This window comes from Polypterus senegalus, chromosome 3, assembly GCF_016835505.1.
Source record: "Polypterus senegalus isolate Bchr_013 chromosome 3, ASM1683550v1, whole genome shotgun sequence".
Classification (NCBI taxonomy): Eukaryota; Metazoa; Chordata; class Cladistia; order Polypteriformes; family Polypteridae; genus Polypterus; species Polypterus senegalus.
This window is the reverse complement of record NC_053156.1, coordinates 46541798-46556276: the sequence shown is the minus strand read 5'-3', so window position 1 is coordinate 46556276 and position 14479 is coordinate 46541798. Positions and strand designations below refer to the sequence as shown.

Here is a 14479-nt window from a genome sequence, read left to right as displayed (position 1 = left end):
CCCAGCCAACACAGGGCGCAAGGCAGGAACCAATCCCACCACAGAGCATACAACATACATTGAATAGTTTGTTCATATTGTTCTTTAATAGCATCTGCTTTATAAAGTGTTTTGCTATTGAAACCACGACATAAAGTGAAATAATGGACTACAGTACAACCCATTATCAAATTTGTCTGCAACTATAGTATACAGAATTACATTTTCAGGCATGCATCATGTCAAGTTGATGACCACAGAGTTTAAAACAGAAAGCTAATGAAATTATAAATATAAAAAGCATTTGACTTAGTCTTGCTTCCCGGAGAAAGGCCAGGACTAATTTGAAAGCTCTTATGCAAGCCTGTTCGGCTGCAGGATGATTGGATGAATCTGTAAATACTGACATCTATTTTTAATACCAGTTATTTTTTTCCTGACCAGGATTATGAGGTGCTACACCAATCCTGGACACAAGGTTCAAACTGGGACTATGCCCATGTCAGTATGCTAATCTACTAACACAGGCACAAACAGGAAATGAAGACATGTGACAGCTTATCGCTGTGCTTTTGAAACGTGCATGAAAAGCAGATCATTCATGCAGAAGCCAGAAACAGCTCGTCCCATATGAAGGAACAAAGTAAAATCTAATCTAAACACGTTAAAAGAAAATGGATGCATGGAGTAACATTTGGGAACTTAGTTGACCATTTTCAGAGATTTTAACTTTTACTTCATCAAAGAGGCAGTTATCAGGTTTTTTGTGGATTATTTTTATAGTAATGGGTCATATTCAGAAATAAGTGATAACAGACTACATTAAATATGTGCTTTTTAACAGCATTTTACAATATCATAAGTAAGTAACCTAAATAGTATTGTGGTAGCACAGTATCTTTCCACAGACAGCAATTCCAATATAAATGATGGAAAAATGGCATCAACTGTTGTCCTGTTGTTAGTTATGAAGGGTATAGGAATGATTGTCATTTAAATTTCTTAAATATAACAGTTTTGAAAGATGTACTCAAAGGAGAGTTAAAAGTCTTTTCTCTTACATTTATTTTTAGATTAGTGATTTTGAGTTTTTAACTTATTTTATTTTTTTTCACTTTTATGGTTAACTCACCACAAACAGCAGGAGTGTAGAAGTAGCTTGCGCACATCTCTCCTGTGGTTTCACTAACTTATATTGGACATTTGTTTTGCCATCAAGAGTCAGACATGCAATTTACAAGCTGAAGTGACCTCTCTTGAGGTAAATTTGAAATAGTAAACTAATCTGTAATTGAAGTCACACAGAATGCTTATCTGTTTTTAAGACGGACGTTTTTTAATCTTCTCTCATTTTACCTTAGAATGTTGGGGTCTTGAACTCATTGATGATATTTTTTCCTTTCTTTTGCCAGGATCTTCATTTGTTCCATGGTCCCCACACTCTTTCTGCCTGCTTCTTTGATTTTGTTTTCACCAATACCCATCTAGGTCTTCCCCTCAGTCTTTTTCCTTCACCTTTCATTTCAAACACTTTTTGGGATACTTTGCCTTTATTCATCTTGATTATATCTCCATACCACAGACATGTTTGAAAATTCACCAAACCTTTTTAATTGGAGACTCTGAAATTTCCAAAAAACTTGTAAAATGTGCTTTATCTATATATCCCAATGAAAACTGAACTTTCCTTGAAGAATAAGATTGCTAGATTTCAACAAAACCAGTCCACGGAGTTGTTTCATGCAGATAGCCAGACATGGCAACCACAGTGGGTGCCCAGAGTCCAAAAAAATATGCACACCATGCACCGAAACCTTCTACAAGTCTTGGGTTGCTGGTCACATTTAGCAGGGTTATGTAATCTTCATGTTACTTGAGTGGGCTGTATGGTGAATTATATCTTTTCTAGAGCTGGCATCTGCCATGCACCCGCTGCTGCTGATAGCAAGTTGGAATATCTGGGCTTGAGAATATTAGATAAGATTCAGTAAATCTTTCTGCACAAGATTGCAAGTTCAGCCCCCCTGCACAGGCTTTCTGTGTGACCTTGAGCAAGCCAGTTACATTATTTCTGTTATAAGCACAAAAATACTATGTGCAAGTAATGGTGCTTGTAAACTGTGTTGATATGGTGTTTAGTATATACATGAAAGATACACACTTTAGTGACTTGGCATTCCCTCTAAACTTCAGTGTGGACTGGCAGGGTAATAAAGGCCAGTTTGTGCAGATGTTGCACAGAAAGAGAGATCAAAATGTTATACCTGGCCCATTTAGATTTGTGAATATATCCAAAAGAGGGAATGTTTTTACAGCAGTGGAGGTTTGCAACTTTTAAATTCCCAAACAAGAAATGTTAATATATCATTATTTTACTTATCAACTCACTGCACCAGTGATGATATGCCGGTATGATGCTTAGCACTGCCCCCTAGGAAATCCATTATTCTGACCTAGCAATCCTGCATGTACAGTGTCTGTGTGAATTGTCCTCACATAAGCACAAAGAAAAGCTTTGTTTCATTTCAAATTATAAATTTAGGCCTATGTGGGGGTTGTGTGTGCATGTGGGCCCCGAGATGGATTAGTTAGATCCCTGTGGTTTCCCACCTTGCACCTAGTGACCCTGAATTGGATTAGGTAGGTTAGAGGAATGTAATGCTTTGGTTATCATTATACCAAATGAATCAAATACACCAGTTATAGAGAATGAGAGTTTTAGAATGTTGTCCCTTACAACTAAACTAAACCTGAATCATGTAAGTTTGAAAAATGATGAACAGAAATGCTATTTGGTTAGAACTGAAAAACTTCATCTTATAAATATTTTGTGTGTGGATGTCTCCCTCTACTGGCAGTAATGGAGAACTGTTACTGAGAGTTGAGGTCAACATAAAAGTTCTGCGCACTTTTCTTTAGGTGATGTTCTTCACCTGATAGGGACTGTATTTTCACTAAGTCATACTGTGCATTTCTTCTCACAAAACGTAATTCATAATTTTGTTGTTACAAGGCTCTATTTTTTTATATAAAAACAAACTCAGTATCCAAACCCAGCACTAGTAACCATAAAATTGATTCACACTACATTACTAAGAAGCTAAAAGGATACTAAGGCTAAAAACACATTAACAATAAATTAAATTCAGTATCTAGACCAGAACTAGATGCATCAAGTCCACTGTTTGTCATGTTTGGTATATAGTGATTAATCAACAAAAAGAACAGGTTATGAAAGTACAAAATTAAAAAAAAAAAAACTGAGAAGATTAAACTGAACAGACTTTTTTTTTTTTTCATTTTTACAGATTCAGCAAATATGTAAACATATAACTTAATTTTTCATTTGTTTTAAGAATTATGTGTCAAGCCAGGAGTCTCCAAAAGACACATGTAGGTTGAGGTAGCTTTGTATACTTTGCCGACGCTGAAAATGCTGTTTAATATAATAATACTTGTAAATTCCTTATAATAAAAAAGGAAAATTAGAATGATGGAAGTTATATCTCATTAGGATTAATGACAAAGGAAACCAACAAAAAGCAAGCAAAAGTTGACTACAATGAATGTGTAATGGTTTTACAACAGCAGGTTCAAGAGTGAAATGGAACAGGAGCAAAAGCAAAACGACACTTTCAGGATGTGTTATTAAGTAGATCCATAAAGGAAAGAAGGGAAGTAGTAAAATCTGTCCAAACTAACAATCAAAAATTGAAAAAGTGCTGATCTTGGAAAAATATAGAGTATAGTGTGGCTGGTTCTCCCTGCGTGGAGTTTGCATGTTCTCCCCGTGTCTGCGTGGGTTTCCTCCCACAGTCCAAAGACATGCAGGTTAGGTGCATTGGCGATTCTAAATTGTCCCTAGTGTGTGTTTGGTGTGTGTGTGTGCGCCCTGCCCGGGGTTTGTTCCTGCCTTGTGCCCTGTGTTGGCTGGGATTGGCTCCAGCAGACCCCCATGACCCTGTAGCTAGGATATAGCGGGTTGGATAATGGATGGATAGTGTGGCTGGCATAACACAAAGTTGAAAGTGGTTTGAAGTTTTGTTTTTTTTTTTTTAAAAAAAGACAGCTCTTTTAAAATTTGTATTCAAATGCATTTTTTTTAAATTCAGATTCAAATTATATTTAAATAGTGAGGTTTGTTCCGACAGTCCACTGGCCCAGTGAAATTAAGACTGTCCTTTCTTCCTACCCTGCCTCAAATGCAAAAAGAAAATTGTTCAGAAAACATGAAAAAAACGGCACATTTATTGTTTGCTTATTATTATTTTCACAGTGTATAAGTTAGATGGACTGCCATTACAGTTGTATGACTAATGTTTTGAAAACACATAGAATTTTTAGGAATTTTAAGTTCCACTGCCCCCCACCTTGTAAGAGACTAGTAATATTCTGTGCTACAATGATGTACTTCAGGATTTTCAGTTAGTCAGCAGCAAGTGAGCAACAGCCTCTGAGTTTAAATGAGGCCCATTGCATTTAACATTGCAATACCCCCTCATTGCTTAGGAAGTAGGATAGAAATATTTTTATGTAAACAATGGCATATAAAACAGCATAATTTTATTTAGCTTTTACTTTTGGCACTCTGGCTTGAATCAAGTCATGAAACGCAGTCAAAAACTTACATTACAGGACCCTTGGCTGAGAAAATGCTCATCTTTTAGAGCCTAGACCGAGAACTCTAACATAGAACATTATTCAAAGGAATGCAACATTTTTTTCTCTGAGAACATTTTTATAAATTGCAAGGTTGCAGAGGGCTTATGATTATTTTGGTGACATCCGATGCAAGGCAGAAGCCAATCCTACAAGTTTGACAGTTACGCTTACAGACACAAGCATACAACTGATTTACAAAGTGCATTAGGTCAACACATGATCTTTAGGGTGGGCCAGAACACTGATCAAAGACAGAGAAAACATTAAAAGCACCATTTTGCCAGAGATTAGACTGTGAAGGATAACTAGCATGCCAAGGTGATGTCTGCATAAGTAGGTACATTAAATTAGAATGCTACAACTCATTTACAGATGGCCGGCAGATGGTGCAGTGGTAGTGCTGCCTCGCAGTTAGGAGACCCGGGTTCGCTTCCCGGGTCCTCCCTACATGGAGTTTGCATGTTCTCCCCGTGTCTGCATGAGTTTCCTCCCACAGTCCAAAGTCATGCAGGTTAGGTGGATTGGCGATCTGAAATTGTGTTTGGTGTGTGTGTGTGTGCGCAGGTTTGTTTCCTGCCTTGTGCCCTGTGTTGGCTGGGATTGGCTCCAGCAGACCCCCATGACCCTGTAGCTAGGATATAGCGGGTTGGATAATGGATGGATGGATAGTGTGGCTGGCATAACACAAAGTTGAAATTAGTTTGAAGTTTTTTTAAAAAAAAAAAAAGACAGCTCTTTTAAAATCGAATGTCAGCATTTGTATTCAAATGCAATTTTTTAAAATTCAGATTCAAATTATATTTAAATAGTGATTCGTTCTGAGAGTCCACTGGCCCAGTGAAATTAAGACTGTCCTTTCTTCCTACCCTGCCTCAAATGCAAAAAGAAAATTGTTCAGAAAACACAAAAAACGGCACATTAATTGTTTGCTTATTATTTTTACAGTGTATAAGTTAGATGGACTGTCATTACAGTTGTATGACTAATGTTTTGAAGACACATAGAATTTTTAGGACTGAGAATCAATTAAAAAAAACTAATCAATCATGTAAATATACATAATGAATCATGATTAATTGCAACTAACATTAAAACTAACACTTCATTATTGTTTTTTAGGCTCCTGTCCTACTACAAAAAATCAAGAGACAAAAGTACCATTATATGCATTTACTGTGCTTTCCTCAGATTTCCTGCATTTTTCTTATTTAAAACTACTTCACTGTTACCACAGTGCATCCCTGCCAATTGTTCTTTTCTAATCTACTACCATATCTTAATATTGGATTCATCTTTGTACTTCTTATTCTAAACCTTTACTCTATCTACATTTGGTTCAAGTTCCTCCCATTGTGCCTGTTGCCTCTTTTATACTGTTTACAGCACAATACAAAATAAAAATTGAAGTAATGAAAAACATCCAACACACATCAAGTAGTTGATTTAAAAAGAAACTAACCATTCCTGAAAAAAGAGGTCTGTAAAGATCTCAGCCGATATACCCTTACTGAGTAGAAGAAACAGTAGTCCCAAACAACACTATGTTGAAAAGTGCTAGAACATCCTAAAAACTGTACAGAATGCACCCAACACAGACAGGAGTATTGCTCTTCAAGTGCACGAGTCACTGGTCTTAGAAAGTCCAACTGTTTACTAAAAAAGCTTTACTCAATAACTCAGGCCACTGATTTGAAGCTGAAAGTGATACGAAGCACATTGGTATTTCAATGAGCATAGTTTGGAAGTCAAAACTGGGCAACAGAGGCAAAACAGAGGTAAAGGTCTCACATGGATGTGCACCTCAGTTGAGTGAGACAGAGACACAGATGTACTTTACACTGACCTGCACCTGCTATGTGATGATACTCCTTCTTCCCTAAGTTTTCACGTGAAACGTCCACACAACTTTATTGAACAAATAGATCTCACACAAAATGGTGCCCAGAGAAAAGAAAGAAGATATACTGTTTAAAGAACTATAACTCCAGGGATAATATTATCCACTCTTGTGCCCTATTTATGCATTTTTGTCCCCCAATGTTATTATCTAACATTTTTAAAGTGCATGGGTAAACCTGTCTTGTCAACACTGTCTGTTTTATTTAGTTTCATTTGTCTATTTTTCATTATTTTTAAACATAACCAAAAAAAAAAAATATCTAACTGGCACCTTGATGTAGGCAAGTCAAATGCTTTGCTCAGGTCCAGGCAGAGAGGTAACTGTATGATTTGATCTTGCTGACTTCAAGTACAGTGTTATTTATCTACTCCACAGCTTGTCTTAAAATGCCAGATACTGTAACTGAAGCCAAACGGCTTAGCTTACAGCTGCCAGAGCTTTGCCACCTTCCAAATGTTATAACCACACAAACCCCATTTGAATTTTGGCCAGATATGAATAATCTTCAAGACCCAGAAACTCACTTTTATTACCCTTCAGTTATCTTTAAAACCTACTGCATAACCTTTTAATTAATAAGATCTTGCAACTTTTACCATTTGTAAATAATCCCTACTTATACACTCAAGGGTAATATTCCGTCATTTTTTCAGAAGGATAAAAAAATAAATCAATTTCATCACACTGGCTTTAATAAAAAGGTCATGTCAAACTTCCTCACGGAGCATAGACGTGAATACATATTTTTCTCAGGAAGATAAATTAACATGTAATGCCTTTGATGGCATAAAGTCATGCTCTCAAAGACGTGACCATACAGGTAGATAACAGGTCTGAAGTTCTCAAATCATATAATTTTTGTATAATGTGGATTACACGTCCAAGTGTTATCTCGCGTTACCGAACAAGCAGGGCACAAACACTGTTTTTAACTCACCTTTACAAGTTGATTTACATCTTCTGTAAACCGAGGTTGCTCATTTTTCAGCGAGACTTCCACCCCATGTGTGGTGATCGCTCGGGAACACACACTGCATCAAAGACCGAGTGTAAAAGCAATACAATTTGCCACTTTTTATGGTATTAACAACGAATTCCACCACTGTAGCACAGAGCAAACCGAACGATCGTATTAAACAAGGCTATCAAATCTCCACTTCGCCGGGCGGGGTCGGTAAATATAAAAGTAAAATCTCCCTAGAGGTGCTCATCATTTATAACCATTACCATTAGATTTAAAACATTTCTGCAAAATGTACTTAACCTATTGTCAATACGTGCCATAATCCACCTTTCTGAACAGCCTGAACTAATTAACGATCACAAGACTGCACACACGTCCGAAACACGCAGCAACAAATGAAGAACAGGATCGATTTCTGTACGTATATAGGAATGAAACGTACACTTGCATCCTGCAAGATAAAAACAGACTTATGACCAATAAAATGCGTTTCAGGATTGTAATTGAACTGTAAACATTTCCTAAAACGCACTTGATCTCCACTTCATAAGCTCGAAAAGAGGCCAAGTTGTAGAACATCATTTAAAGAACGTAAAACGGTAAACATGTCTGAAACACAAAGAACAAAGGACCCAACACCAGATTGCTGTAATTATTGTGAAAAAATAAAACACACACTTGCAGAATATAATATAAGAAATGTATACTTACGTCAAGTGCACTGTTTATTTTAGATCTTCGCAGCAACGAAAACGGTTTCCTGAAGTAGGCCAGTAAAAGACGTCTCCATAGCCAGTCTTCTAAACCCAGTTTGCTACAAAACTAATCCACGCTGATCTACACGCACAACTACACGTGTCGCGCTTCTCTAACCTCGCCTACAATGTTCATGATTGGCTTTCCAATTCATTTAGCCACGCCTTTTTTTTTACTCGTCCTACCCCTTTGTGCTCAGATTGGTTGCCGCGGAAAGCTTAATCCGCGTGGGTCTGCTCAGTCACGTTGCGGTATGCCTGCTCTGAAACGTCAGTTAGGCAGAGACCTACATAATATGTTTACGTGTTTGTGTGCAGGGCCGAAGGTATTCGAGTAGAGGCGTACAACTCGAGCTATACAAGCACAAGTCACAAACTAAAAAGACCTGCCCCATTCCGTGACCATTTACTTAGTGCGAATATGTTACCCGGTTATTAGTTCTGCTCATACATTCGCACGTTTTGATAAGTTCATAGAGTTATCACACCCGCTACAATGCAACTAGAACTGACATACATCTTTAAAAAGCATGATAATATTGGAAGTCATTGAAATAATTCTTTAACCTTGTTTTCGTCAATAAACTCATGTTTTTTTGTTTAGCCAACTGACTAGAATTTTACAGCTTAACCCGTTTAAACAAATCGCATGGAAAATTGCGAATAATGAAACATTTGTGTTATTTAATTTAGGTAGGTTACCTCAGTCCATTGCAACAGCAGTTTATTTTCTACGGAAAGATAGTACAAGGGTGTTATACCGTGTTAGCCATTATGAATGTAGAGAATTGATTACATCTTGCCTGAAGAAGGGGCATGAGTTGCCTCGAAAGCTTGCATATTGTAATATTTTAGTTAACCAATAAAAGGTGCCATTTTGCTTGGCTTTTCTCTACGTAAAGATTAAACGATTTAGCTCAGCGGGACTGCCAGGTTGCAGAATATTCTGCATTATCTTAAATTTTTTTTTTTTTTTTTTGCTTCATGTAATGTTTTGCAATGTTTTCTAATTCAGTGCCACCTATTGGTGTAATCATTCAGCCTCGTTTTTTCTTCAAACCCGCTTTTAGAGGCTTTACGGTTTGACTGCAGTCTGCATGCAGTTTTCAACGTGAGACCGCTGTGTCCCTGACGTCAGCGACTGTCTCCGCCCCACCAGTAGGCACGCGGCTGGCAGAATGGTGTCCCTGCTGAACTGAAAACTGCGTAAGCTAGGCCGAGTCGTGCTGTGCAGAGAGGAGGCCACCATCAGGAGAAAGGCGGCAATGCACACCTCACAAATGCACGACCTTCGAATCCACATTGGGAGTTTGCAGGTTCGTGGGCAGAATTTATGTAATGACAATTCTACACATTTCCAGTTTATATAAAAAGTATGCTCATTTTTTTCCAACAGAGCACACGATGATGATCACAGTAGAAAATAGTAAATGACTCTAAGGTTACTTAATTAGAAGATAGAACATTAACCAGGTTAAAAGGTTTTTCACCAAACAACTTTTGATTAATTTAAAGATTGAGCACTGCGCCTCGCAGTTAGGAGACCCAGGTTCGCTTCCCGGGTCCTCCCTGCGTGGAGTTTGCATGTTCTCCCCGTGTCTGCGTGGGTTTCCTCCGGGCACTCTGGTTTCCTCCCACAATCCAAAGACATGCAGGTTAGGTGGATTGGCGATTCTAAATTGGCCCTATTGTGTGCTTGGTGTGTGGGTGTGTTTGTGTGTGTCCTGCGGTGGGTTGGCACCCTGCCCAGGATTGGTTCCTGCCTTGTGCCCAGTGTTGGCTGGGATTGGCTCCAGCAGACCCCGTGACCCTGTATTCGGATTCAGCGGGTTAGACAATGGATGAATGGATTATTATTTTGATTACAGTATTCAAAATGGGGAAAAAAGGAGAGGACTGCTGCAGTTCGTGGGAACAACCCACAGCCCCAAGCCCCCGTGAAACATCCTGAAATTATCACGTAGATTATGTAGATACATAAATCGTATTTGCCCCTCCCTCAGTCCCCACACCACTGCTATCCTTGTTCATAGACTTGTCACTTCTCGTCTGGATTATTGCAATTCCCTTTTCTTTGGTCTTTCTCACAAATCTCTTTATAAGCTTCAACTGGTCCAGAATTCAGCTGCCCGCATCATTACTAGAACCCCCTCTACTCACCATATCACTCCTGTTTAGTAGCAGCTTCACTGGCTTCCAGTTAAGTTCTGCATTCAGTTCAAAATTCTTCTGTTAACTTTTAAGGCTATTCACAACCTTGCCCCTCCATATCTGTCCAACCTCCTCCATGTTGCCATTCCCTCCCACACACTTAGATCCTCTACATCCATCCACTTGACTGTCCCCTTCGTCCGTCTTACCATTATGGGGAGCGGAGCATTCAGTTGCTCTGCTTCCCAGCTTTGGAACTCACTACTATCTGAGCTTAGAAATATTGAATCATTTTCACTTTTCAAATCTAAACTTAAAACTCATTTGTTTAAGACTGCTTTTTCTCTTTGATTACAATTGCTCTGTCTGATTTTAACTTTTGTATTTTACTTTTGTTTATAATCTGTGTTTTGTCTATTGTTCGGTGTCCTTGAGTGTTTTGAAAGGTGCCTACAAATAAATAAAATGTATTATTATTATTATTATTATTAGATTATATCAAAGATACGAAACAGCATAAAGAATACAACCATATCCATACCGGGTACATATTTTAGTATTTTCTATGTAGAATTGTTATAGTTTTCCTGTGTACATTTAATTCTTGGTTATAGATAGATACAGTGGGATGCAAAAGTTTGGGCAACCTTGTTAATAGTCATTATTTTCCTGTATAAATCGTTGGTTGTTACGATAAAAAATGTCAGTTAAATATATCATATAGGAGACACACACAGTGATATTTGTGAAGTGAAATGAAGTTTATTGGATTTACAGAAAGTGTGCAATAATTGTTCAAACAAAATCAGGCAGGTGCATAAATTTGGGCACCACAAAAAAGAAATGAAATCAATATTTAGTAGATCCGCCTTTTGCAGAAATTACAGCCTCTAAACGCTTCCTGTAGGTTCCAATGAGAGTCTGGATTGTGGTTGAAGGTATTTTGGACCATTCCTCTTTACAAAACATCTCTAGTTCATTCAGGTTTGATGGCTTCCGAGCATGGACAGCTCTCTTTAACTCACACCACAGATTTTCAATTATATTCAGGTCTGGGGACTGAGATGGCCATTCCAGAACGTTGTACTTGTTCCTCTGCATGAATGCCTTAGTGGATTTTGAGCAGTGTTTCGGGTCGTTGTCTTGTTGAAAGATCCAGCCCCGGCGCAGCTTCAGCTTTGTCACTGATTCCTGGACATTGGTCTCCAGAATCTGCTGATACTGAGTGGAATCCATGTGTCCCTCAACTTTGACAAGATTCCCAGTCCCTGCACTGGCCACACAGCCCCACAGCATGATGGAACCACCACCATATTTTACTGTAGGTAGCAGGTGTTTTTCTTGGAATGCTGTGTTCTTTTTCCTCCATGCATAATGCCCCTTGTTATGCCCAAATAACTCAATTTTAGTTTCATCAGTCCACAGCACCTTATTCCAAAATGAAGCTGGCTTGTCCAAATGTGCTTGAGCATACCTCAAGCGGCTCTGTTTGTGCTGTGGGCGGAGAAAAGGCTTCCTCTGCATCACTCTCGCATACAGCATCTCCTTGTGTAAAGTGTGCGAATGGTTGAACGATGCACAGTGACTCCATCTGCTGCAAGATGATGTTGTAGGTCTTTGGTGCTGGTCTGTGGGTTGACTCTGACTGTTCTCACCATTCGTCGCTTCTGTCTATCCGAAATCTTTCTTGGTCTGCCACTTCGAGCCTTAACTTGAACTGAGCCTGTGGTCTTCCATTTCCTCAATATGTTCCTAACTGTGGAAACAGACAGCTTAAATCTCTGGGACAGCTTTCTGTATCCTTCCCCTAAACCATGATGGTGAACAATCTTTGTCTTCAGGTCATTTGAGAGTTGTTTTGTGACCCCCATGTTGCTACTCTTCAAAGAAAATTAAAGGAGGAGGGAAACTTACAATTGACCTCCTTAAATACTCTTTCTCATTATAGGATTCACCTGTGTATGTAGGTCAGGGGTCACTGAGCTTACCAAGCCAATTTGAGTTCCAATAATTAGTTCTAAAAGTTTTGGAATCAATAAAATGACAACAGTGCCCAAATTTATGCACCTGCCTGATTTTGTTTGAACAATTATTGCACACTTTCTGTAAATCCAATAAACTTCATTTCACTTCTCAAATATCACTGTGTGTGTCTCCTATATGATATATTTAACTGACATTTTTTATTATAACAACCAACGATTTATACAGGAAAATAATTACTATTAACAAGGTTGCCCAAACTTTTGCATCCCACTGTAATTCTTGGTTATAGATAAGATAGATACGAGGGATATCCAGAAAAAAAGGTTACAACAGCTGTTAAAAATCGAAAAATTAATATATTTCAACCAAATTTACAGGGTATGTTCCAAAATATGTGTTTATTTCTCAACATAATCGCCGTCAACTTCGATGCACTTCTTCAGCCTGGGCACCAGCTTTTTTATACCCTCGTCGAATATGCTCCGTTCCACCTCCGAAAGCCACTTCTCCACTGTCTCCTTCACCTCCTCATTGTTGGAAAAACGTTTCCCACCCAAGAATTCTTTCAGTTTGGTTTCCACAAGCTGACGATGGATCTCGGCCATGGATTCACGACGCAAAGTGAGGAACTTGATGACCGAACGAATCTCGCATCAGCAATAGGTGGAGCAAATGGCCTCAGCAGAGGTTGACGAACTCGCTTGCTGTGATGACATTTCACAACTGACTGACGCGGTCCCGGGCTTATTTTGACCGTTAGGACCACCCTACACGCAGGTATGCTAATCTTCGAAAAAAAAAATTCCCTGCACCCTCCAGGGCACTTGTAACCTTTTTTTCTGGATATCCCTCGTAGATAGATAGATAGATAGATAGATAGAGTAATCCCTCCTCGATCGCGGGGGTTGTGTTCCAGAACCCCCCGCGATAGGTGAAAATCAGCAAAGTAGAAACCATATGTTTTTATGGTTATTTTTATATATTTTAAGCCCTTAGAAACTCTCCCACACTGTTTATAAATATTCTCCGCACAGTTGTACAGTTAACACTTGTTTATCGCGGTTAATCCACTCCAGACAGATAAATGAATTTCCACGAAGTAGGATTCTTTATTTATAAATCTAATATTTTCACAGTTAGAGCATTGAAAACCTGTTTACGACCTTCTAAATACGTTTGTTAACATTATTAGAGCCCTTTAGACATGAAATAACACCCTTTAGTCAAAAGTTTCAACTGTGCTCCATGACAAGACAGAGATGACAGTTCTTTCTCACAATTAAAAGAATGCAAACATATCTTCCTCTTCAAAGGAGTGCACATCAGGAGCAGAGAATGTCAGAGAGAGAGAGAAAAGTAAACAATCAAAAATCAATACGTGCTGTTGGGCTTTTATGTATGCGAAGCACCACAATATAGTGGTCGCAATGAAGGGATCAATGTGAAGGTAGTCTTTCAGCATTTTTTAGAGGAGCCTCCGTATCTTCTAAGCAAACAGCCACTGTGCAAACAGCCCCTCTGCTCACAACCCCTCCGTCAGGCGCAGAGAACGTCAGAAAGAGAGAGAGAGACAGAGAAAAACAAACAATCAAAAATCAATACGGGCTGTTAGAGCTTTTAAGTGTGCGAAGCACCGCGCAGGAAGCATATCATGTATCATTGAGGAGTTTTATTTAATACGTAATACATGCTCTGATTGGGTAGCTTCTCAGCCATCCGCCAATAGCGTCCCTTGTATGAAATCAATTGGGCAAACAAACTGAGGAAGCATGTACCGTAAATTGAAAGACCCATTGTCCGCAGAAATCCGCGAACCAGCGAAAAATCTGTGATATATATTTAGATATGCTTACATTTAAAATCTGCGATGAAGTGAAGCTGCGAAAGTCGAAGCGCGATATAGCAAGGGATCACTGTACTTTGTCCCCAAAAGGAAATTAAAACTTTATAGAACCTCAAAAAAATATAAATATTACAGCAAACCACAACCTCCAGCAAACATGATTATTAATGTACTTTCATATATCCAGTCCACGCCAAGACAGATGCATTTGAAATTAGTATTAATTAACCACTAAAAAT

The 14479-nt window shown here is 38.6% G+C and overlaps 1 protein-coding gene across 3 annotated transcripts in view; it reads right to left on the bottom strand.

Annotated features, from left to right (window-relative positions):
* per1b (period circadian clock 1b) overlaps nt 1–8337 on the bottom strand; it is a 67780-nt gene extending 59443 nt beyond the window's left edge. For 2 of the 3 annotated variants that reach the window (XM_039747114.1, XM_039747116.1), the window contains exon 1: nt 8217–8337. The gene's annotated coding sequence lies outside the window, so the exon portion shown is untranslated. The remainder of the gene's footprint in view (nt 1–8216) is intronic. The other variant, XM_039747118.1, reaches the window with a different exon arrangement.
* Between the last annotated feature and the right edge of the window lie 6142 nt (nt 8338–14479).